Source organism: Nannobrachium achirus (assembly GCF_963921795.1).
Source record: "Nannobrachium achirus genome assembly, chromosome: 17".
In the NCBI taxonomy this organism is placed as follows: Eukaryota; Metazoa; Chordata; class Actinopteri; order Myctophiformes; family Myctophidae; genus Nannobrachium; species Nannobrachium achirus.
The window spans coordinates 1831832-1857866 of NC_137824.1; the positions used below are offsets into that span (position 1 = coordinate 1831832).

The 26035-nt window shown below is 43.0% G+C and overlaps 1 protein-coding gene across 2 annotated transcripts in view; it reads left to right on the forward strand.

Moving 5' to 3' along the window:
• The window catches only part of pcdh11 (protocadherin 11), a gene marked incomplete at both ends in the record, with an annotated part of 287369 nt that overhangs the window by 182203 nt on the left and 79131 nt on the right, over window positions 1–26035 (forward strand). The gene's annotated exons all lie outside the window — the stretch shown is intronic.

A 26035-nucleotide genomic window follows, 5' to 3' on the forward strand; every position in this document is an offset into this window, starting at 1 on the left:
GAACGTCACCAGAGTCACCGGAGGACGTTATCATAACGTCATCATGACGTCATTTGGCTTGCAGGGATAGATTACTTTTTCAATTAATCGAATAATCGAGAAGCACGTAAAACAATATTTTTATAATCAACCAGCTTAATTGTGACTGAGGCTGGAGAAAAGGTCGGCAATAGTAAAGTCCAGCAAATTAACAAAATAGGTTTGATTTTTGATTTTTGGTGTTTATCCTTTTTTCCCATATTATCAGTGTATGTTTGAGAACCTTCTCATTGCAACAGATCTCCAATTTTTTTTGAGAATCATTAAACAGCTTAAATTAGTTTGTACTGTAAACAGAGCTGTGTTTTTGTGTTTCTTTACACCCCTCTGAGGGGTGGAGACACATTAACGTGTGAAAGCCAACATTTACATCTGCAGTTTCTGTTGGCTAATGTGTGGTTGTTGTTCTCAGGTTTCAGCTGCAGATCACCACCAAATAGGTTAGGACTGTTGAAGGGTGGAGTTAACAATCCATATTGTTCACACCCCTTAACTGACTGGCAGTAGTGTGACAAACTTTGGTTCTTGGTTCGATGTTTAACTACATTCAAATAAGCATATCTTCTTCAAATATATTCCGATTGCAATGAATGACACGTCATTTGAAAGCTTATATTCTGTACTTTCATGATCTGGAAAAAGACCAATGCCTACATATGGACCTTTTCTCCAGCATCGGTCACAATTATTGTAATTAACCACTTAACCTTTATGACCTAGTAGGATGGTGTGCTTGTAAATCATACCAATAATTACAGAAATACAAGCTCAGAACGCGATGCATCACATCGAGCTTGTACTGTAGATCTTCTATTATATTATTATATTATCGGTTGTATTAATCGATTTTAGTTCGATTGACTATAGAACCCCTAGCGAGACAGGCAGGGACGGACTGGGACTAAAATTCAGCCCTGGCATCTTAGCCCAGACCAGCCCCCACAACCAGCGCGCGCGCGCGCAGATACTCTACCGACTCATCCGGTCGAGGCACATACAAATACACAAGCTCTTAATACCACAACTTTTACAGAACAACATAAATGATAACTACACAACCCACAGGCAACTACACAATCCATAAATTGTATAAGTTAGCGTACAGTTCTCACCAACAAGGGGAGTATGAACATGACTGCATGTCAAAATGTGCATGCAATAAGAAATTTGGCTTGTTAGCTAATGAATGGGAAATAAGTATATTGATCTGAGAAGTTTGGCAATGTGTGCCCTGGCAGAAAAAAGGTTGAGAAAAGGTTGACACTAGTAACTAGTGTTGTTGCTGCTCTTATACCACCATTATTATAACTAGAAGCTCGGCCGCCCTTCGGGCGGCCGAGCGTCTAGTCGGCGACCTGGCCAACTCGGGAACAATGTAAATAGGGAATGAATGCCCCGCCCTTTAATGCAAACCCCATTATACCTGTTGTCATAGGATCCGTTTTGACCATCTGTTTGCGTGTGTCCATTTATGCCCATATATGGAGAGATATGTCTGTCTACGTCCATTTTCTGCCCATATATGGAGATCTCTGTACCTGGTTTGACCATCTGTTTGCCTGTGCCCATTTATGCCCATATATGGAGTTTGCGACCTGGCCAACTCGGGAACGATGTAAATAGGGAATGAATGCCCCACCCTTTAATGCAAATCCCATTATATGGAGATCTCTGTATCTGTCTGTGTCCCTTTTATGCCCATATACTCTATCTGTGTCCATCTTTTATGCCCATATGCCCATATATGGAGATCTCTGTATCTGCCCATATGCCCATATATGGAGATCTCAGTCTGTGTCCCTTTTATGCCCATATATCTGCGTCCATTTTATGCCCATATGCCCATATATGGAGATCTCTGTATCTGCCCATATGCCCATTCTCTGTATCAGTCTGTGTCCCTTTTATGCCCATATACGGAGATATCTGTCATGGAGATTTCAGTCTGTGTCCCTTTTATGCCTATATATCTGTCTGTGTCCCTTTTATGCCCATATACGGATGCAAACCCCATTATATGGAGATCTCTGTATCTGTCTGTGTCCCTTTTATGCCCATATACTCTATCTGTGTCCATCTTTTATGCCCATATGCCCATATATGGAGATCTCTGTATCTGCCCATATGCCCATATATGGAGATCTCAGTCTGTGTCCCTTTTATGCCCATATATCTGCGTCCATTTTATGCCCATATGCCCATATATGGAGATCTCTGTATCTGCCCATATGCCCATTCTCTGTATCAGTCTGTGTCCCTTTTATGCCCATATACAGAGATATCTGTCATGGAGATCTCAGTCTGTGTCCCTTTTATGCCCATATATCTGTCTGTGTCCCTTTTATGCCCATATACGGAGATATATCTGTCTGTGTCCCTTTTATGCCCATATACGGAGATATCTGTCGGGTCGAGGCAAGGCCCCTGTATTGCCCATATATGGAGATCTCTGTATCTGCCCATATGCCCATATATGGAGATCTCAGTCTGTGTCCCTTTTATGCCCATATATCTGCGTCCATTTTATGCCCATATGCCCATATATGGAGATCTCTGTATCTGCCCATATGCCCATTCTCTGTATCAGTCTGTGTCCCTTTTATGCCCATATACGGAGATATCTGTCATGGAGATTTCAGTCTGTGTCCCTTTTATGCCTATATATCTGTCTGTGTCCCTTTTATGCCCATATACGGATGCAAACCCCATTATATGGAGATCTCTGTATCTGTCTGTGTCCCTTTTATGCCCATATACTCTATCTGTGTCCATCTTTTATGCCCATATGCCCATATATGGAGATCTCTGTATCTGCCCATATGCCCATATATGGAGATCTCAGTCTGTGTCCCTTTTATGCCCATATATCTGCGTCCATTTTATGCCCATATGCCCATATATGGAGATCTCTGTATCTGCCCATATGCCCATTCTCTGTATCAGTCTGTGTCCCTTTTATGCCCATATACAGAGATATCTGTCATGGAGATCTCAGTCTGTGTCCCTTTTATGCCCATATATCTGTCTGTGTCCCTTTTATGCCCATATACGGAGATATATCTGTCTGTGTCCCTTTTATGCCCATATACGGAGATATCTGTCGGGTCGAGGCAAGGCCCCTGTATTGCCCATATATGGAGATCTCTGTATCTGCCCATATGCCCATATATGGAGATCTCAGTCTGTCGGGTCGAGGCTAGGCCCCTGTATCTGCCTGCAGTGATGTCACAATGACTCAGCGCTTGCGCCCGGCACTGCAGTGATGTCACAATGAGTCAGCGCGTGCGCCGATTTTGCACCGATTTCCGCATAAGGAGATTCCGAACGTTTCGCGCCGGTTAGGGAAAACCGCGCGTCGGGTCGGGTCGAGGCCCGGCACTGCACTCCGTGCCGCGGCGGGGAACGCGCGTGCCGAATCTGAAGCCGGTGGGACGAACGGTTCTCGAGATATGCGGATTACAAACACACACGCAGAGACTTCTCGCATTTATAGATAGATGATTATGAGAAATGCACTCCTTAAAGTTGAAACAAAATAAGTTAAGAACCAATTAACCAGTCTGCTTGAAAAGTATGCATCTGTAGCAGCTAGTTGACAGTGCAGAGAGACATAATTGCCTTCCTTTGATCCATTAATAAGGGGCCGTTACTACTTATTGGCATCAGCTGCCAGCTGGACACAGAGTCTGACACAATCACCTCTGCAGGGCTCTGTCCGTCTCATTTCTCCAAAAGCCCTTGAATATGATTGAAAATGATTAAGGATTACTGTGATTATGGTAAGCTTACGATTCATATCGCACTCATCTTACCTGTAACTTTCACTACCCCCCGAAAATATTTTTTGAAAAAAAAAAAAAAAAAAAAGGGGGGGGGGTTTTTGGCCCCCCAGCCCTCTGGCCTAGCGGCCCACCGGGCATATGCCCGGTATGCCAGATGCCCAGTCCGCCCCTGGAGACAGGCACAGAAACACATTCCCCTTACATCAGGGGTCTTCAACAGGGGGTCCGGGACCCCTAGGGGGTCCCCAGAGTTACTACAGGGGGTCCTCCAAATCTTTGTGTGATAGTAACTTGTTTTTTCCCCCCTTTCTTATATTAACCACTTGAACCCTAACATCCATATTCTGAGAACTTTAGCCAAAAATAGCAGATCGAGGCGTTGTGAGCTTGTAGATCGGCTATTTTAGGCAAAGTGCTTTGGAGGGGGAAAAGAGCAGACTAAGTATAGTACAAGGTCAAGTTTATTAATTATTGACCGTTCAAGTGGTTAAATATCTGAAAACACACATTGACATGAATCCAAAATACACTGATGATCGTGCTGTCAAACAATGAAACTATATCTATGAACAGATTGTGGGGGTCAGCTTCATCTCTCTCTCAACTGAGGGGTCCTTGGCCTGAAAACGTTGAAGACCCCTGCCTTACATGTTTTTTTCCAACCCCAACTCATCACGCTCCATTTTTTCTTCCCATAAATTCCAAGATAAGCTGACTGACTGTGCAGTTCAGTTCAAACGGTAGAGAGACGGATCCCCACCAGCACACGTTGACCATCTCAGAGATGAGTGCGTTGGTGACGGGAGTGGGAGCTAAGATGGATTAGCCCATGTAGGCCTAGAATTATTGAATGCTTTAACCAGTGAAAAATAGCAGATAGCTCACAGCGCGGCACCGAGTGCCGCGCTGCGACCTTGTAGATCTGCTATTTTTGAAAAAGTCGTGAAAATGTGTGCAAATCTTTGAATATATGTATTTTTTAAAGCGAACGTTTGTAACTCAAATTTTGCTTCTGCGTGGTCCCTGGAACTAAATATTTTGGGGTCCGTGGCCAAATAAATATCATTTTGGGGGTCCTTCACATGAAAAGGTTTAGAACCACTGACATAGTGGTCTCTCAAGAACAGACTAACTGAGCTCCAGTTCAAGTGAAAAGGACCTTTTCTTTGACGATGGCTGGCCAGATTGCTGCCATAGAAACATAGGTTTTTCAAAGAAATCTTAGAAGGATTCAAAAGACACTTATAGAATCGGGTCAAAATTCAAATTTTCACGATTTTTCAAAAATAGCAGATCTACAAGCTCGCAGCGCGGCACTCGGTGCCGCGCTGTGAGCTTGTATATCTGCTATTTTTCAACAGTTAAAGCATAAAATAATGATACACAATAATGTGTACCCGTTCTAAAGAGGTTAGATATGGTTTTATCAATGAGTGCCAGGCTGGCACTGGGCGATGGCAATCTCTTTATCGCGTCGTCTCAATTTGTAAAGCAGAAAAAGAACAAGGCGACGATGGAACGAGTGCGAGGAACATGGGGATGACAGGAGGAGAAAGGGAGAAAAATGGAGCGGAGTGAAGGAGAGGAGAGAAAGGTGAACATGAGTCTAAGCGGTATTGTTTCCTAAAGGTGCCGCGGCTCGCTTGCCTGAATGTCAGCTTGTGCTGAGCAAACCGCCCATGCTAAAGGCAAACCATCGGGGGCGTCATTTGGGTACGGCAGGGGTATGCAGCTGCCATACCCTGGGTCCAGGGGGGAAAATAAAAGTTACTTTTAAATACAAATCCGTGAATGTCTCTTTGTCTATCTGTGCTGGTTATTATGTTGTTAAATTACAGTAAAAGTAACTACAAATGCAACATTTTACAAAATGGTCACTTTAACAAGGTAATTATATTCTCCACACTTGTATTCTCCCCATCTTGACAACATGGTATATTCCCAGGTTCCGCAGGTCAGCTGCACAGGTGCAATGCATTTATTGTTAATTGCGGCACGTTAACTAACATGCCAAGTTTAGCTGCACTTGAACAACCGTTCCAGGCTGCCATATCCAGCCCAAGAAACCGTAGAAACGGAGGGAAAAAATTAAATGTACTTCTTAAAATAAATGTATCATGCCTGTTGCTAAGGTATGGCAACATGACTGGTGTCTTCGCGCACATGCAAGACACCAGTCATGTTGCCATACAAACCATGCCGCCGTCTTCTGACAATGAATTTCTCAACTCCTCTTTAAAGCCACGTCTTTATTAGACCACCGCTCTTGAAATAAAGTTCATATGACATTTTATGTTTCTATTATTTACGAGGGAGGAGGCTGTTCATTTTATGGCGTCTTGCTTTCCCGCCCTTAGGCTTTACTCTGGCACGTTGGCAGTAGTCTCGCGAATGTCGCCTGTTTTGTTGTTCCCGAGCTCCTGATATTTCCTCCCCCGTACTCTGCAAATAGAATAAAAGCTACAAATTAATATCATTAGCATGTGTGTTGTTATAGGTCCCACCTCCTTGTATCTCACAGCTGGCATTTCCAGAAGTACACATCCAGAACAATTAAGCACGATGAATTCTACCTTGTCCCTTTTGGCCAAATAGTCGGCACTTCATCAAAACATCAAAAACCAGGAATGCATAATGACGCGCGTTTAACATCCAGTGCCGTGGAAATAAAGAATTTAAATGACGCTTGTTTTACATTGCTATTTTCTCACAGGAGAAAAAAAAAAAAACACCAACAACTACATCTTCAGATCAATGTTTTTATCTTCCCACAGATCATTTTTCACCATTAGCAGGTTCTCAGAGTGCAACTTCTCTGATTGCTATTCACTGAAAGTACAAGGTGTGCTGTTATCCTGGCCTTAATGCTAATTACATCTAGCCCGGAAGAAAAATTCAGTTCTCTTCATCTCAGCAACATAGATTTTGTTCTGTAAATCTTTTTTTTTTTTTTTTTTTTTTTTTTTTACTTGACATGATAATGGCTGTGGGCAGTGGCGTCAGTTCAGAAAAAACTAAGGTATAGCAACATGACTGAGTGGCGTCAGTTCAGAAAAAGCTAAGGTATGGCAACATGACTGGTGTAAGACACCAGTCATGTTGCCATACCTTAGCAACAGGCATGATACATTTATTTTAAGAAGTACATTTAAATTTTTTCCCCCATTTCTATGGTTTCTTGGGCTGGATATGGCAGCCTGGAACGGTTGTTCAAGTGCAGCTAAACTCAGCATGTTAGTAAACGTGCCACAATGAACAATAATGCATTGCACCTGTGCAGCTGACCTGTGGAACCTGGGAATATACCATTTTGTAAAGATGTGGAGAATACAAGTGTGGAGAATATAATTATAATACCTTGTGACCATTTTGTAAAATGTTGCATTTGTAGTTATTTTACTGTAATTTAACAACATAATAACCAGCGCAGATAGACAAAGAGACATTCATGGATTTATATTTAGAAGTAACTTTTATTTTACCCCCTGGACCCAGGGTATGGCAGCTGCATACCCCTGCCATACCCAATTGACGCCCCTGGCTGTGGGCCTCCTTCTGAGTGACATGGCTGGCTGCTGTTATGATCAATTAAGCCTTGACGATGTCATCAAAACAATTAAATAAGCTGCTTTTAGTTTTCTTTTTTTTTGCGGACAGCCCATACCATCAAGTTGATGCTGACTTAACCCATTTAGAACGGGTACAACTACACATTATTGTGTATCATTATTTCATGCTTTAGCTCGCAGCGCGGCACCGAGTGCCGCGCTGCGAGCTTGTAGATCTGCTATTTTTGAAAAATCGTGAAAATTAGAATTTTGACCCGATTCTATAAGCGTCTTTTGAATCCTTCTAAGATTTTTTGAAAAACCTATGTTTCTATGTCAGCAATCTGGCCAGCCATTGTCAAAGAAAAGGTCCTTTTCACTTAACTGGAGCTCAGTTAGTCTGTTCTTGAGAGACTACTATGTCAGTGGTTCTCAAACCTTTTCATGTGAAGGACCCCCAAAATGATATGTATTTGGCCACGGACCCCCATCTCAAAATATCTAGTCCCAGGTACCACCCAGAAGCAAAATTTGAGTTACAAACGGTTCACTTTGAAAATACACATTTTCACGACTTTTTCAAAAATAGCAGATCTACAAGCTCGCAGCGCGGCACTCGGTGCCGCGCTGTGAGCTTGTATATCTGCTATTTTTCAATGGTTAAAGCATAAAATAATGATACACAATAATGTGTACCCGTTCTGAATGGGTTTTAATGACTGTCCTGGAGGGCTTTTGTCAAATGATGGCAGTCGTCGCGTCATGACAGCAGCGAGCAGCGATAAGCTCTCAGACGAAGTTAAGTGCAGTCAAATCTGCTGCCACCAAATCCCCCTGCAACTCAGACAATACGCAATTTAGCTCTCGGAACAATCTGTAATATACTTATTTCTGTCTCGCATTATCGGAGACGAAGGATTTAAGAGTCTGTGCTTAGTGAAAATAGCTGATCTACAAGCTCGACAACACAAGTCACATTCAAAGATTGTTTTTAATAAGTTCTTTTGTGACATTTTGTGGACATTTTCACCTATAATGGCATGCCCAAAATATGTTTGTCTATAATGTTCAGAAGAGCCCACTGGGGGCCACTCTATAATATTCCATTAGTCAATGAAACAAAGATGAAAAATAGATCTTAATCTGTGGCGTGTGGCTTTGAGATGACCAGCTTAAGTGTTGTCTTTCTAAGATCTAAATCCCATCCTTAAAGTAAATCTATTTTTTTTAATGTAGTTTAATATTTTTTACTAGAGGGTAGTCATTTATTCAAGCCAGACAACAGTCAAACTTAATTCATCAACGGTGCAGTATTCACTACAATCCCTGAACCACTAGACACTGCACAGTACGGTACATTGGAGGGCTTAATTATTTTATTTCAGTAGGTCCAACATTTTCATAATAGCACTCTGACTGAGTTCCCAGTTGAACAAATTCAGAAGTGGCTGGTTTTTTATTATATATTTTTTTTACCCTTTGGAAGGGGGTATTTCGCTTGATATTATGTGCCAAACACAATGGAACAAGCTGAATATTTAATGCGTCCCCAATGACTAACCCGGTCCTGTAAATCTAAGCGCCCGTGCCAAGCTTGCACTAAGATTGGGATTTGACAGTCTAGACGCAATCTGTGCACGAACGTGCATGCAACGCTTAACTCTCAAATGCCGGGAACGCGCCCGAGTCACATTAGATTTGAACCACTTAAACCATTATTTTATACTTTAACTTTAGAAAAATAGCAGATCCAGGAGCTTGTAGATCTGCTATTTTTGAAAAGTCGTGAAAATGTGTGCAAGTCTTTGAATATCTTTGACCCGATCTTTGACCCGACTTCTAAATGCTTCCTCTAAATTCAGTGGTTCTCAAACTTTTTCCTGTCAAGGACCCCCAAAATTACAGGTATTTGGCCGCGGACCCCCCATCTCAAAATATGTTGTTCCAGGGACCCCCAGAAGCAAATATTTGAGAGACAAATGTTAGCTTTTAAATAGATATATTCAAAGACTTGCAAAAACAAAATCCTCATTTTTCAAACATAGCAGATCTACAAGCTCACAGAGCGCTGTGAGCTTGTATATCTGCTAAATGGGTTAACGAGATTTGATGGAAGACCAGGAAAAGGAATTGGCAGACATGAGAACATGTCACCAAATGTGTGTGTTCAGATTTCTGAAACTAAACGGTTGACTGCAAACTAAAGTAAATGAAAGACTAATACTCTGGGAACCATTGAACCATATCAATATACAATAGGGTTAGCACTAATGATATGTGACCACCCGTTACAGCATGGCGTACAGTACACAGCCGGGGCGTTTATTATTCATACGAATCCAATCTCAATTTCACTTTGAGGGGTTCTCATATGCAATTAGAAGTAAATGAATGTGCTTCTTAACGCATTTAGGCCCTAGAATTATTGAACGCTTTAACCAGTGGAAAAATAGCAGATATACAAGCTCACAGCGCGGCACCGAGTGCCGCGCTGCGAGCTTGTAGATCTGCAATTTTTGAAAAAGTCGTGAAAATGTGTGCAAATCTTTGAATATATGTATTTTCAAAGCGAACGTTTGTAACTCAAATTTTGCTTCAGGGGGGTCCCTGGAACTCAATATTTTGAGATGGGGGTCCGTGGCCAAATAAATATCATTTTGGGGGTCCTTCACATGCAAAGGTTTGAGAACCACTGACATGGTCTCTCAAGAACAGACCAACTGAGCTCCAGTTAAGTGAAAAGGACCTTTTCTTTGACGATATGGCTAGCCAGATTGCTGGCATAGAAACATAGGTTTTTCAAAAAACCTTAGAAGGATTCAAAAGACACTTATAGAATCGGGTCAAAATTCAAATTTTCATGATAAAAAAAAATAGCAGATCTACAAGCTCGCAGCGCGGCACTCGGTGCCGCGCTGTGAGCTTGTATATCTGCTATTTTTCAATAGTTAAAGCATAAAATAATGATACACAGTATAGTGTACCCGTTCTGAAGGGGTTAATTACATTCATTTGTGCAAATTTCCATTCCCCGCTGAATTTCTCTGTGGCAACATTGTGACACTGACCAATGGCGTATCATTTGCAATGTGACTAAATCCATTCGGCCCTGGCACAATTAGTGCCGTAATTAGTGTTACAAAGTCATGGGCGACCGCGGGGAAAGACTTAGCCGACATGCGAGGGAGAAGAGGATCCTTGTCCGGTGATTTGAAAGTCCGACGTTGTGGCGTGATCCAGATAAGTGGCTGATCACAGGTCAGAGAGCGGGGGCGCAGTTGTAAGGCTGCCGGGCTTCGCATACTGTATGACCTTACACAGGGTGCGTCGCACCAAATTCTGGGCCCTGGGTACAAGGATTCACTCACATTTTGTGCTTTGACTATTGAAAAATAGCAGATCTAAATTCTGTGCCCTGGGTACAAGGATTCACTCACATTTTGTGCCTTAGCTATTGAAAAATAGCAGATCTACAAGCTCGCAGCGCGGCACCGAGTGCCGCGCTGCGAGCTTGTAAATCTGCTATTTTTGAAAAACGGTGAAAAGTCTTTGAATATTTCAAATCTTTCTAAGGTTTTTTGAAAAACCTATGTTTCTATGTCAGTGGTGCTCAAACTTTTTTCATGTCAAGGACCACCAAAATGATATGTATTTGTCCACGGACCCCCATCTCAAAATATTTACGTCCAGGGACCCCCCAGAAGCAAAATGTGAGTTACAAAATACACATATTCAAAGATTTGCACACGTTTTCACGACTTTTCAAAAATAGCAGATCTACAAGCTGCGCTGTGAGCTTGTATATCTGCTATTTTTTCAATAGTTAAAGTGTAAAATAATTAAGGCCCCTCCACCTTGGGCCCTATAGTAACTCAGTCCCACTTTCCCCCCCCTTGTGACGCCCCTGACCTTACATGGAGTTCAGCAGCTCTCTCAGTGCGAGCCTCACCACAGTGCAGCGTACACAGTTGGCCTATCCTTGTTTTACACAGAAGAAACATTGCATAGTCTGTCTTTTCTCTGCATGCAGTCATTCAGCCGTCTGGTGTGGAACTTCTTCTTCAAAACCACTTTTCCTCAGATCATTTGCACCAGTTTGCTTCCTGCCATATATTCTCCCTCATATAAATAAATAAAGGCCTTTGTGCTTTGGGCTCCCAGAACTTTTTACGGGCGTCCCAGTGGGCCATCAACGGAGCTAAATGAAGCAACAGTGTGTATTAACCTACATACATTGTAGCCCATCCTTTTAAGATTTTTTTTTTCTTCCTTCTTTTTCCATTTATGGATCGGAGGAAAGGGTTCTGAGTTGTGTCTTGGACAGACGCAGACAGGGATTTAGATGGACCTGTATCCCTCTTGGCCCATTTGGATTTGACGGAAGTGCTCGGTTGTCCAAGGTGATGTGGAGGGGAACCCTTGTTCTATCTGGTTCAAATGCCACACCAGTTGTCTCAGACAGAGACTAACTATTGATCTGGGGGAGTCAACTTGAATCACAGAAACTCTCCAACCACCTTCAAAAGTGTCAGAACCTTTTTCTTTTTTTTTTTTTTCTTTTTTTTTTATTCAGAGTATTAAGCCCATTCTTTGATGGCCCTGCCAGTCTGTGAGCTTTTGGTGCCATCGTCCACATTTCACCAGGACAAGATGTCTTTCTGGGTAGTTGAAGATTATGCGACAATCAGTGCCTGCCTTTAAAGGCACCTTTCAGCCTAGGTGTTCTTTTTACCCTGCACAGTCAACATTCAACTATTCAATTCAATTCAATTCAATTCAATTCAATTCAATTCAATTCAATTCAATTCAATTCAATTCAATTCAATTCAATCATCACCTTTATTTACACTCAAAGTACAGTTGAGGGCAAGCCCTCATTTTCAATGTAGCCGAGGGTACAATAAAGAACAATAAAAAACACAATATTAAAACATTATAAATAAATTAAACAGTAATTTACAAAGGAACAGAGCTAATAAATCAAGTGAAACATGTGCAATCATGATTGAAAGTGGTAAGGATCAGTCCTTTGAACTTGCCAAGAAACGGCAGGGAGGACAGTTTTAAAGATTTTGCAAGTAAGTTCCAGGATGTTGGGCCGCTGATGGAGAAAGCTGCCTCGCCCAGGCCAGTACTGTGTGTGCTGGTGGAGCCTTCAGCAAAAGGAGATCACTGGAACGGGTGTGATAAGTGCTTTCACATGGAACAGATATATGTGGGGAGCATACCTGAAATACCTTTAAATAAAAACAAGTAACATGTTTATACACACACTATACTATATCTTTTACTGCTTCGGACGGTCCCGTTCGCCCCAATTTTGACCCAAGCGCGCTGCCAATACGGCTCGTTCTTTTTACCTTGTCTGATGACTGTAAGCTGATGAGGGGTCGCGCCGCCGTGTACAGTAAAAACATCTCCCGTAGCGCATGCTCTCAAAAATCCACCGCACGTGAGCAATAATGGAGTGCCAAATCACTTCCTGGCTGTTTTCTGTGGATCTGATCTAGAAAATGCATTTCTATGCTCTGAATGGATGGCAAGCGGAGCGGCCCAATTCACATTACTTCTTTGCATAAGGCTGCCCTGAGTGCCCTCTGCCGCCAGCTGGGCTAAAGTACACATATGAGCGTCCATTGTAAAAAATAATTAGTTTGGAATTAATCAATAGATCATTTTCTATAACATCGCAAAGGTAAGCTGCTTAAATCTGGCAGTTAATGTATAATAAAACATAAAATAACAATTAAAAAGAATGAACCCCATACCCCCTCCCCGCTTGCATCCCCCTTAACTAGGTCTCACTCCGACAAATAAGATAGCTCAGTTCTATGAATCGAAGCACAGTTCAGGGGGAGAAAAAAACATACCGGTTAGTTGAATGGCGGCACCAATCCCAGCTGCACTACAGCAAAAACATACAGCGAAAACATTCACCCAACAGCTCTGAGACTCGAGGAGGCTTTTCAGAGACCTGCACAATTAAAATACTCATTCCAAAGTTGTTAACATGTTGCGGTAAAATCCCATGTCTGGTTCGGGAATGGATCGATAACTGCCAAGTTTGATCGTGTCTCCGGGACAATGTATTCTGAAGCCCCTGTACGGTAGAGGCTTCAAACAAGGGCACATGTATGCTCCAAAGGCCCGAGCCAGCAATTCACTGCGTTCCGTTTCACTGACTTTGTGGTTCCTGAACGGGAATATAAGCTGGGCCTGCATATTAAACCTCAAAGACCTGGAACGCTCTCTTTTAACCATTATTTTTATGCTTTAACTATTGAAAAATAGCAGATATACAAGCTCACAGCGCGGCACCGAGTGCCGCGCTGCGAGCTTGTAGATCTGCTATTTTTTAAAAATCGTGAAAATTAGAATTTTGACCCGATTCTATAAGTGTCTTTTGAATCCTTCTAAGATTTTTTGAAAAACCTATGTTTCTATGTCAGCAATCTGGCCGGCCATCGTCAACGAAAAGGTCCTTTTCACTTAAATGGAGCTCAGTTAGTCAGCTGCGAGCTTGTAGATCTGCTATTTTTGAAAAATCGTGTCTTTGAATATCTTTGACCTGATCTTTGACCCGACTTCTAAATCCTTCCTCTAAATCCGCTGTTCTCAAACTTGTTCATGTCAAGGACCCCCAAAATTACAGGTATTTGGCCGCGGACCCCCATCTCAAAATATGATGTTCCAGGGACCACCCAGAAGCGAATATTTGAGTTACGAATGTTCGCTTTCAAATAGATATATTCAAAGACTTGCAAAAAACAAATCATGATTTTTCAAAAATAGCAGATCTACAAGCTCGCAGCGCGGCACTCGGTGCCGCGCTGCGAGCTTGTATATCTGCTATTTTTCAATAGTTAAAGCATTCGATAATTCTAGGCTTAAACGGCTTAAAACCTGTGAAATGTGGGGTGTGAGGGAGGGGAATTGTCTTGGTCCTTGATCCCATCTAGGCGATATGATCTAATTAACACCAACCTTGAATCATTAGAGGGGTGGGGGTGGGGGTGGGGGTTGTGTGGGGTGGGGTTCCATGTAGCTTTAATCAAAAGTGCTTAGATTATATGTGGATTTTAATGATGCCTGGGTCATAGGAGCTGCTAAAGGGAGTGCACTGTACAGTAGTGCAGGGGTTTTCAAAGTTGGTGACGGGGCACCCTGGGGTGCCGTGACGGTAGTCCAGGGGTGCCGCGAGATAATTTGATAATAATTTGGAATTTACCGGTATTTGGACACTTAAAAAAAACATTTAGTATAATTTTAAACTTGAAGTACAAAGTTATTTTCAGTCAGTTCTAACCAAAATGGCTGTTATCTCAATGTTTTCCTCACAACATGATCGCTAAAATATGATATAAATATAAGGTGATGGGAGTGAAAATTATGAATATCGTCACTGTCAGGCAAAAACTCTCCAAGTTTCAAATGTGTTTTTTGGTCAAATAAAAGCCCTACTTCATCATACATAAGTGTCACACAAGTAGTGAAAATAGCCGATCTACAAGCACACAACGCCTCGCGATGCGTATTTTAAAATACTAACACAAAAAGAGAAGGTTTTCTTTTGGACATACAAGGTTTCCACCCGACAACAATGATATAAAGTAGGGGTGCCTCGGATGAAAAACATATTCATGGGGTGCCCTGAGACAAAAAGGTTTGGGAAAACCTGGTGGTTGCTGCTTTCTTTGTTCGGATTCGGAACCACTTGGTCCCCGGAAACGCTACCAGAAAAGAAACCCATACATGTCCATTAGTCGAATCTAGCCCATGTACCGAATCTAATGAACTTTAACATCATTTAGGCCTAGGATTATTGACTGCTTTAACTATTGAAAAATAGCAGATATACAAGCTCACAGCGCGGCACCGAGTGCCGCGCTGCAAGCTTGTAGATCTGCTATTTTTGAAAAAGCCGTGAAAATGTGTGCAAATCTTTGAATATATGTATTTTCAAAGCGAACGTTTGTAACTCAAATTTTGCTTCTGGGTGGTCCCTGGAACTAGATATTTTGAGATGGGGGTCCGTGGCCAAATAAATATCATTTTGGGGGTCCTTCACATGAAAAGGTTTGAGAACCACTGACATAGTAGTCTCTCAAGAACAGGCTAACTGAGCTCCAGTTAAGTGAAAAGGACCTTTTCTTTGACGATGGCTGGCCAGATTGCTGACATAGAAACTTAGGTTTTTCAAAAAATCTTAGAAGGATTCAAAAGACACTTATAGAATCGGGTCAAAAATATAATTTTCACAATTTTTCAAAAATAGCAGATCTACAAGCTCGCAGCGCGGCACTCGGTGCCGCGCTGTGAGCTTGTATATCTGCTATTTTTCAATAGTTAAAGCATAAAATAATGAAACACAAAATGTGTACCCGTTCTAAATGGGTTAACATCCCGGAAATCTTCCTTTCAGATCTCTGACACAGTCTCAAGCATCACAAGCATCCCTTTTGAGTGTGGAGCTGAGGTTACTGGAATGAAAGAATGGAGCAGAGATGTTCACTCCTCCTCGCAGATGCAGAGAGGGAAAACATGGGATGCAATGAAAAATAGATATCCTAATGTTTTATTCAAGGCCATTTGTTATAGATAGCTCTTTTTTTATTTTTTCATACAAAAATCCCACTCCCTTTTATGCGAGAGTTGAGGAGAGCTCACGCGCGCGCATGCACGGGGACGTGCTCAGTCACACACAGACACAACCATACCACCCAAGTGGGTGCCTTTAGCATGTTGTTAAAACATAACATTGGCTCATTTGATTGACATTTTTTTCTGCCTTGACCTTTGCGTGAAGTAAATTGTCCTTAACTAGGGCATTCACGAATAGTAATTTTTAGTATTCGAATTATTTGACCTCAAAGTATTTGAATAGGACTTGCCAAACTGTCAAATATTAAGTACAAGAGGCGAACATTGTGAAAATAGCAGATCTACATGCTCACGCCTCGCAATTTATCTGCGGAACCGAGTCACATTAAATGTAATACCTACAATTCTAAGTGCTTGTCAGGGTGGGGGTCCCCAGTTCAAATAGGTTTATTTTGGGTGTCACGGCCTAAAAAGGTTTGAGAAGCCCTGGTATAGAGCATTAACAAATTCATCCACCAGGGGCATTGACAAAAAAAAAGCGAATATTCGACTTCGGTGAACCACGTCGAATAGTGTCTTTGATATTCGAATATTCGATTATTTGGTGAATGCCCTATCATTAGCTCATTTTCTGTCATTTAAAACATCTCTGAACTCATGAACTGTCAGGTCTTCCTTACCTTTCAACGTGGGCACATGCGTGAAATGCGCGCACGATCTGTGCACGGATCATGTACCAGGCGTGTGTAGACCCGATCAGCCTTCAAATAAATAAATCCCATCGAAAAAAGAACTTTCTGTCGCCGAGCAGTACTGCTCAACGTTTACATGGAAGCGAATGGAATCTGCGATATGGTCCCGCGTGGGCACGGATCATGTACCAGGCGTGTGTGGAGCCGATCACAGCTTCCAAAAAAAAAAATCGGATTGAAAAAATACCTTTTTCTGTCGCTGCGCAGTATCTGCTAGTGTCTACATGAAAGCTAATGGAAGCTGCGATATGGTCCGGCCTCCCGACCGGATACGGAAACCTGATCCGGTTCGAAAACCGGAAATGCGGCCGGAAACAGTTCTCCGAGGGGCCGATCCAGTCCGGATCGGTGACAAACAGCGATCATACTTTTAATTGTTTCATAACGATTAAAGCATATTAAATCTTCGGTTTCCTTGGGCGCAGGGCCGTAGCGCGTCTAATCAGCGCTCTAAGCGAGCTCTCTCTAATGCGCCTCTCTCCCCTCGCGTGCGCGCGCGCGGTTTTTGCGGGTTTTGGCGTGATTTTAGTCGGTTCTGGGCCGGTGTTGGGCCGGTTTGGGGCTGGTTTGGGTCCACTCCCTCCATTTCGGCGCCCCCTCGGCGCCCCCTCTTGGATGGCGCTCTAGCTCGCCTATAGCTAAAAACGGACCTGCTCGGGCGCAGCAGAGAGAGAGGTACAGCGGCGTTTTTTTCGGTTTCATCGGGGATGGCATTAAATGAGTTTAAAATAAGTCTAAGCTTTGTTTTGACAACTCCGACAGTCTTGACCAAACCCGACGGTCTTTTAGTTCAGAGGTCAGTTTTTGGTTTTATATTTGAATAAAAAAGTCATTATGCACTGCCTTACGGACATTTATTTTCTGCGCGACGGCTAACAATGTTACAATTCTCTAACAAGTGAAGCAGCTAACCTCTGGCAGGGTTACATCTCTCTCTCTCTCACACACATTCTCTCTCCATTCCTCTAACTCCCTCTAAGATACAGAACCGTGGACAGATTAACCCATTTAGGCCTAGGATTATTGACTGCTTTAACTGTTGAAAAATAGCAGATATACAAACTCACAGCGCGCGCTGCGAGCTTGTAGATCTGCTATTTTAGTCGTGAAAATGTGTGCAAATCTTTGAACATATGTATTTTTAAAGCGAACGTTTGTAACTCAAATGTTGCTACTGGGGGGTCCCTGGAACTAGATGTTTTGAGATGGGGGTCTGTGGCCAAATACATATCATTTTCATCTTCACATGAAAAGGTTTGAGCACCACTGACATAGTAGTATCTCAAGAACAGTCTAACTGAGCTCCTGTTAAGTGAAAAGGACCTTTTCTTTGACGATGGCTGGCCAGATTGCTGACATAGAAACATAGGTTTTTTCAAAATTCCAATTTTCATGATTTTTCAAAAAATAGCAGATCTACAAGCTCGCAGCGCGGCACTCGGTGCCGCGCTGTGAGCTTGTATATCTGCTATTTTTCAATAGTTAAAGCATAAAATAATGATACGCAATAACGTGTACCCCGTTCTGAATGATTTAAAATGCATGGTCTCATCTCTTTCTCATTCTTCACGTGCAGTCGGTCTCAAGGATAAGGACGGCCTCTACTCAGGAGGACTTATTGACCAAAATAACTGTGCGTCAATATGTCTCCTGAAGGCTGAGCGGACCGCAGCAGCACAGGGGGTTGTATTTTCACCAACTCCCATGCCCATTAATGCATTCAGAACGGGTACACAATAGTGTGTATGATTATTTTATGCTTTAACTACTGAAAAATAGCAGATATACAAGCTCGCAGCGCGGCACCGAGTGCCGCGCTGCGAGCTTGTAGATCTGCTATTTTTGAAAAAACATGAAAATTGGAATTTTGACCCGATTCTATAAGTGTCTTTTGAATCCTTCTAAGGTTTTTTGAAAAAACCTATGTTTCTATGTCAGCAATCTGGCCAGCCATCGTCAAAGAAAAGGTCCTTTTCACTTAAATGGAGCTCAGTTAGTCTGTTCTTGAGAGACTATGTCAGTGGTTCTCAAACATTTTCATGTGAAGGACCCCCAAACTCGCAGCGCGGCACTCGGTGCCGCGTTGTGAGCTTGTATATCTGCTATTTTTCACTGGTTAAAGCATTCTGGCCTAAATGGGTTAATGCTATTGACCTGCGCTGTCCTTATATTGCCGCTGGAACGGGCATGAGAAACACGTCGCCGTTGTCGGGTGGACACCTTGTATCTCCAAAACCGCTTGTTTTGTATTTATCGTTTTAAAAAATGATTTAAAGTAGCGAAAACAGCCGATCTACAAGCACACAACGCCTCGCGCCGCGAGGCGTTGTGTACTTGTAGATCTGCTGTTTTCACTACCTTTGTGCGACGGCCTGGTATGATGAAGCAGGGCTTTACTTTGTGAAAAAAAAAAGTACAAATTCGAAACTTGGAGATACGAGGTTTCTGCGCCACAGCGACGATATGGCGAAACCATCTCAAAAGGCCTCGTCACGCTAAAAGAGTGCAAATCTATTGATGTTATCAGTGGGGAAATGAATGATCGAGAGAGTACGTTTGAGATGGAAAATGAGTTCAAAATGGGAGTCTTGTTATGAACACTAATGGCCGGATATACAGTAGAGATATGATGATGCAAGCTGTAACCAACATAAAGTATAATGAGAGTGCTGTATATCATTGGCTTATTTATTTCCATTATGAAATATTTCGGGACATAAACTGCAGCTTTTCCCTGAGACTCAGTCTAAAACTCACAGCAGAGGTATTGCCACAGCGACAAACGGGTATGATGACGCCAGACGGGCTACAGCCATTATGCCATCTGTCTCTATATCCTGTACATTAGCATATTTCAGCTGAGATGTCATTCAAGAGAAAAATCGTGTAAAAAAAAAAAATCACCGTGAATCTCATGCATCATAGCTAACACCTCCCCCTCCCCCCCACACCAACATCCGCCTTCAAAATTCTAATCACATCACCACCACCAACACCGGCAACGTTTTAATTCAATTTGCACGAACATAATGAAGCAGGGCGCGTTATGTTTTTAATTCGGGATAGCAGGTTTTTCCACCCTGATTTAAGCCGTTTAGGCCTAGGTTTGTTGGATGCTTTAACTATTGAAAAATAGCAGATACGAGCTCACAGCGCGGCACTCGGTGCTATTTTCAAAAAATATTCAAGTCTTTGAATATATCTTTTTAAAAGAAAACATTTGTAACTCAAATATTTGCTTTTGGGGGGTCCCTGGAACAACATGTTTTGAGATGGGGGTCTGCGGGCAAATACCTGTAATTTTGGGCGTCCACTGATTCAGAGGAAGGATTTAGAAGTCGGGTCAAAGATCGGATCAAAGATATTCAAAGACTTGCACACATTTTCACGATTTTCCAAAAATAGCAGATCTACAGGCTCGCGTGAGCTTGTATATCCGCTATTTTTCAATGGTTAAAGCATAAAATAATTGTTAAAGTACAACTTCATTTTTTTACAACAAGGGTTCATGTTTTAGATTGTAATTAGAGAAAAGAAAAAGTGAGTGTTAAAATGTTTTCATTTGCTTTGTTCTATTGTTTTATCGTGTTTACCTTGCTAAAATGTGGGGCATGCGTACGCATGGGGGCATGCGTACAAGTGGCTAAATATGTCTTTTTAGACCCAATAAGCCAGCAGTTTCTTTATTGCTATTACAGTAACAGTCTTCTAGCCCCCATAAGTCACATCCAACCATGAAAGGTTGCGTTGTATCTTGGGAATGGGCTTATTCTGTGTAAAATTACATACTGTATTTAGCCACTTGTATGCATGCCCCAACCACTGAAATAAGAATCTCTAAAACAATAGAAAGAATTAAATGGAATAATTGTAACACTCATCTTTTATATTCCTTAATTACAATCTAAAATATGAACCCTTGTTGTAAAAAAACGAAAGTTGTCTTTTAAAGTGGTTAAAATCGAACGCCACACAGACACGTTCGAGGTTTTCGAGGGTTAATCCAGGTGCTCCATTTACATGCACGAGCCGGATCATTCTGTGCACTGTATACTACTGTACACATCCCCCATATTCCCCATTGCCGGCCGATCAATGTATGCACTGACTGGCTGATAAATTGGCATTCTCAGACAAATGAATCACTTCAGAGACTCTACTCACGGGCCAGTAACACTGATAAATGGAGCGAGTGTGTGGCGAGGAGAGGAAGAAGGAGCGGCGCGGGGTGACACCAAGAGATATATATGAGAGAACGGGGAGATTTCAGCAAGGATCAGTGGCGTCAGTTCAGAAAAAGCGAAGGTATGGCAACATGACTGGTGTCTTCTTCGCGCCCGTGCAAGACACCAGTCATGTTGCCATACCTTAGCAACAGGCATGATACATTTATTTTAAATGTCCTGCTGCCAGATGTTATAATGTATTTATTGGGGCTGGTGCCAGCAAAAAGCAGCTTACCTTTGCAATGTTATTTTTACAATACAACGCTCATATGTGTACTTTGGCCTAGCTGGCGGCAGAGGGCAGCCTTATACAAAGAATTCATGTGAATTGGGCTGTTTCGCTTGCCATCCATTCAGAGCACAGAAATGTATTTTCTAGAACAGATCCACAGAAAACAGCCAGGAAGTGATTTGGGACTCCATTGCTTATGTGCGGTGGATTTTTGAGAGACGCATTACGGGAGATGTTTTTACAGTACACGGCGACGCGACCCCTCATCAGCTTACAGTCATCAGAACTCAGAAGAGGTAAAAAGAACGAGCCGTATTGGCAACACGCCGCCGTCAAAATTGGGGCGAACGGGAAAGTCCGAAGCAGTAATTTTATTCGTCCCCCCGTTTCTACGGTTTCTTGGGAGGGATATGGCAGCTTGGAACGGTTGCAAGTGCAGCTAAACTTGGCATGTTAGTAAACGTGCCACAATTAACAATAACGCATTGCACCTGCGCAGCTGACCTGCGGAACCTGGGAATATACCATCCTGTCAAGATGGGGAGAATAAAAGTGTGGAGAATATAATCATAATACCTTGTTAAAGTGACCATTTTGTTACATTTCGCATTTGTAGTTATTTTACTGTAATTTAACAACATAACAACCAGAACAGATTAGACAAAGAGACATTCATGGATTTATATTTAAAAATAAACTTTTATTTTCCCACCTGGACCCAGGGTATGGCAGCTGCATACCCCTGCCATACCCAATTGACGCCCCTGGCAAGGATGCACCAGGGGTGGGGGAGGTGGGTTTGCAGGGGAGGAGGAGGTCCCTGTGGGGAATGTGTTGGCCTAACGGAATATGACGGGGGGCTTTGGAGGGGGCTTGACACTGAACACATAAACCTGGCCGCGGCGTTGCCCTCCACACAACGCCGACGAGGCATTCATCACAGCCGCGACCGGTGAAGTTCACCAGCTACACTTCCTGCCCGTGGCCCCTTTGCTGCGCGGCATCTGCGGGGACCTCGAGGCGGTGTCGTGTTTGCGAGGTCAGTCAGCTGCCTGCCACCCGATTCCACGCATGCTTGGAGCAGACCTGTGCTCTCATATGCCTCGCCAGAAACTGCAGGCAGGGCAGGCACGGGCGTCACAAGGGAGGGGGGGAAAGTGGGACTGAGCTACTATAGGGCTCAAGGTGGAGGGGCCTTCATTATTTTATGTTTTAGCTATTGAAAAATAGCAGATATACAAGCTCGCAGCGCGGCACGAGTGCCGCGCTGCGAGCTTGTAGATCTGCTATTTTTTGAAAAGTCGTGAAAATGTGTGCAAATCTTTGAATATAATTATTTTTTAAGCGAACATTTGTTTCTGGGGTGGTCCCTGGAACTGAATATGTTGAGATGGGAGGGGGTCCGTGGCCAAATACATATCATTTCGGGGGTCCTTCACATGAAAAAGTTTGAGCACCACTGACAAAAAAAAGAAAGATTTTTGAAAAAATAGCAGATCTACAAGGTCGCAGCGCGGCACTCGGTGCCGCGCCGCGAGCTTGTATATCTGCTATTTTTCAATAGTTAAAGCACACAATAATGCGTTCCCAGTCTAAACGGGTTAAACCCACTCCCCCTGTGAAGAACATTCATGGGGGGCCCACAGTGAATCCTTGTACCCAGGGCCCAGAATTTGGTGTGACACCCGTGCGGGCAGGCAGACAGTGTCCCTTTGTCCCTGTCCGTCCCCCCCCCCCCAGACACCTGCGTGATTGCATTGATTTGTCCTGATTCCTTTCATCCAGCAGTTGCCTTGCTGGATTTTTGTGTGTCAAACATCTGTCACAGGGAGCCTGGCAAAGCGTGGAGAATACATTCTGGTACGCTCGTAATGGATAAATCAGCACCAAATTGATTGTGAATTCTGTAGAAGAATCGGCGCAAACAGAGAAAACTTCATCTGGTGGTGTAGCATCTTTTTTATCAAGTACATTCCCTTTTGTTCTGAAACTTGAAAAATGTAAGATCATTATGAGCCGCGTGGCGCGTGCTTGAAATCAGATACCATGCTCAGATGGTGTTCAATGCACTTTGGGAAAACGAGATAGAGAGAAGGATTCAAACAGATGTAACCAAAACTAAAACAGAATACAATAGAGACTTTGTAGCCGATCCCGAGTATACTCGCGAAATATTAAAAGGTATCTATAGTGCCGATCCCGCGTATACGGGCGATATATACTGTATATACAGTAAAGCTGGCAAGGGCTACGTACCGTCCGTTGGAAAGTGCTGGCACGGGTGGACTCGCCGATTCATCATCATCACGCATCCACGTGCACACAATAGTGTGCCCATAACATGGAAGCCAACGGTCTTTCTCATCTTTAATGTCCATTTTCTCAAAAAAACACTTTTGATGCCAAGGATGGCATTGGATTCTTGCTAAAATAGCAAAAGTATAAAGGGATCCATCTTCCACTCCTGTTTACATCTGCACCAGAATTACTTCCTGGTGAATCGTAAAGGTCGTCAAGTAGGAATTGTGAGCTCGATCTACTTCCGGCCTTCAAAATAAGAGACTGGCCGCGGACGGAGCAGGCAGCCGGCAGCTTGGATTTTTAACCCTTTCATGTCTGGAGCACTAAATGGGTTAAGGGCTTTGCACACAGGACCGTTGCGTTTCTTTCCGTTTGCTGCATGATTAAAACGCATTGGATTTGGTGTGCAAGGCTGTGTGGAATCCACACTGCGGATCCGAAAAGGATCATAAAAGGAGTCGATGAGTTTTTACCGCATGCGACAAGACGCACAAATCGAACTGGGTTCGATCTGGAAAAAAAACGCACAGCCGCAGCCACCTGCTGCATGGCAAATTCGGAGCCGGTGTGCATGAGGTCATAGAGAATCCTTGCTTTCTTTTAGGGTTGGATATCGGAATCGGCCAATATCAAAAATTGGCAGGTATGATATCAAACCGGCCGCATTGGTGACCGGCAGGTCACTGACATAAATACCGGTTTTACGGCGATTGTGTCTATGGCACTGCACAGCATGATGCTCTGGTCCTGTGACTAAAGTAAACATTAGCAAGTAGCAGCCAGTCTACTTAGTGGCAGCCTACAGAATACAGATGGTGCTGATTACCTTTACAATGTAAGGATATATTCCATAATCCTGTGTCAATGTCGTCTCAAAAAAAAAAAAAAAGCATGCGTCACCTGCTTTCCTCCTGCCTAGTCCAGACGGTCATATTAGACTGGATATTGTCTGTGATGTTGGATATTGTACTATTATGATTGGTTTGGCATTAGTGTTCTTCTAGCTTATTGGTACTCAAATTGAAGTATGTCTTGTAGGCCTACTTGGCCTGAAAAAAAGGGTATTGGAGCAACCCTATTTTAATGAATGATAATAATGATAATGATAATGATCTAGTTCTTAGCTAAAGAAATAGGTATCGGAAAAATCAGTTTTGGCAGGTCAGACCTTCATAAAACCGGGGGATCAGTATCGTCCAAGAATTTTGCAATCGGCCCATCTCTACTTTCGTTAAAAAACAAAAAAACTTCTGTTTTTTCCGCGCAAAAAAAAAAACTTGTCTATGTGCAAAGCCCTTTAAAGTTAACATTTTGTCTAAAACCACTGCAAAAACTCAGAAAAAGACAGACTGTAGCATTAGTAGAAAAATAGACTGGAACGTCTCCTGGAGCCACATACAGACAGCGGTGGCAGCACAAGACTTTGTGTTATGATAAAAACCAGGGGAGGGTGCCCTTGATTCTGCAGTTGGCTTAACTCGGCAGGTCACAGAAGGGGGGAGGCAGATGTTGTCCCCAGGCATGTCCCGGTGCCCCCGCCGCTGTTCCGCCTGGTGTTTCCGAGCTTACAGGTGCGGAGGAGGGGTGGCGGGGCGGTTGGGGGTCCTTGAGCAGGGGCGTCGTCGCAACAAATTCTGGGCCCTGGGTACAAGGATTCACTGTATGGGCCCCCCATGAATGTTCTTCATATAGGGGGAACTGGGAACGCATTATTTTGTGCTTTAACTAATTGAAAAATAGCATATCTACAAGCTCGCATGCGAGCTTGTATATCTGCTATTTTTGAAAAATCGTGCAAATATGAATTTGGACCCGATTCTATAAGTGTCTTTTGAATCTTCTAAGGTTTTATGAAAAACCTATGTTTCTATGTCAGCAATCTGGCCAGCCATCATCAAAGAAAAGGTCCTTTTCACTTAACTGGAGCTCAGTTAGTCTGTTCTTGAGAGACTACTGTCAGTGGTTCTCAAACCTTTTCATGTGAAGGACCCCCAAAATGATATGTATTTGGCCACGGACCCCCATCTCAAAATATTTAGTTCCAGGGACCACCCAGAAGCAAAATTTTTGTTACAAACGTTCGCTTTGAAAATACATATTCAAAGATTTGCACACTTTTTCATGACTTTTTCAAAAAAAATAGCAGATCGCGCTGTGAGCTTGTATATCTGCTATTTTTCAACAGCTAAAGCATAAAATAATCAAGGCCCCTCCACCTTGGGCCCTATATAGTAACTCAGTCCCACTCCCCCCCCCTCTCTTGTGACACCCCTGGTGCCGTGCTGCAGTTGGGGTGCACTAAGCCAGCGCTCAGGCACCACAGGGCCACCACTGGGGGTGTTGGAATGAGCAGATATGCTCATTTTGATCCACTGAGGTATAATAATTGATGATCAGCCGTGCTGTCGCTTCTGTGACTCACTGGTCCGTGCAATAATACACCCTCTAATGCAACACATTGTGGCGTGGACAGAGGTGCCATGGGGGTCTCCCGCTGGCTGGCTCCTATTCCATGTGATATGGCTGGTGATTGGGGCTATATGGGCAACATCGA